The following is a 296-nucleotide window of genomic DNA, read 5'->3' as shown; positions in this document are numbered from 1 at the left end:
AAAAAAAAAAAAAAAAAAAAAGATTTGGTTTACAAATGAGGTTTTTTTCCCTGAAAAAATTTTGCAAATGCATTAGACAAGAAATTTAATACATCTACAAAATGAATGAGCTGAATTTATTGTGAAAGGCACATGATACTTTAATAAACAAAATGTGTGTGGCAGTTTTATTTCTGTTAAATTTTAAACTACTTAAAAACCATGGCTACAAATGAAGTAGACCTCCTAAATACATGAGTAGAGCCACAAAATTAGCCATAGTAACATTAGTACCAACTGATCAAAGGAAAGAGTTT

Source organism: Rhea americana, unplaced genomic scaffold (assembly GCF_003343005.1).
Source record: "Rhea americana isolate MKP2758 unplaced genomic scaffold, rheAme1 scaffold_9, whole genome shotgun sequence".
In the NCBI taxonomy this organism is placed as follows: domain Eukaryota; kingdom Metazoa; phylum Chordata; class Aves; order Rheiformes; family Rheidae; genus Rhea; species Rhea americana.
Note: the sequence above shows the minus strand (reverse complement) of the source record.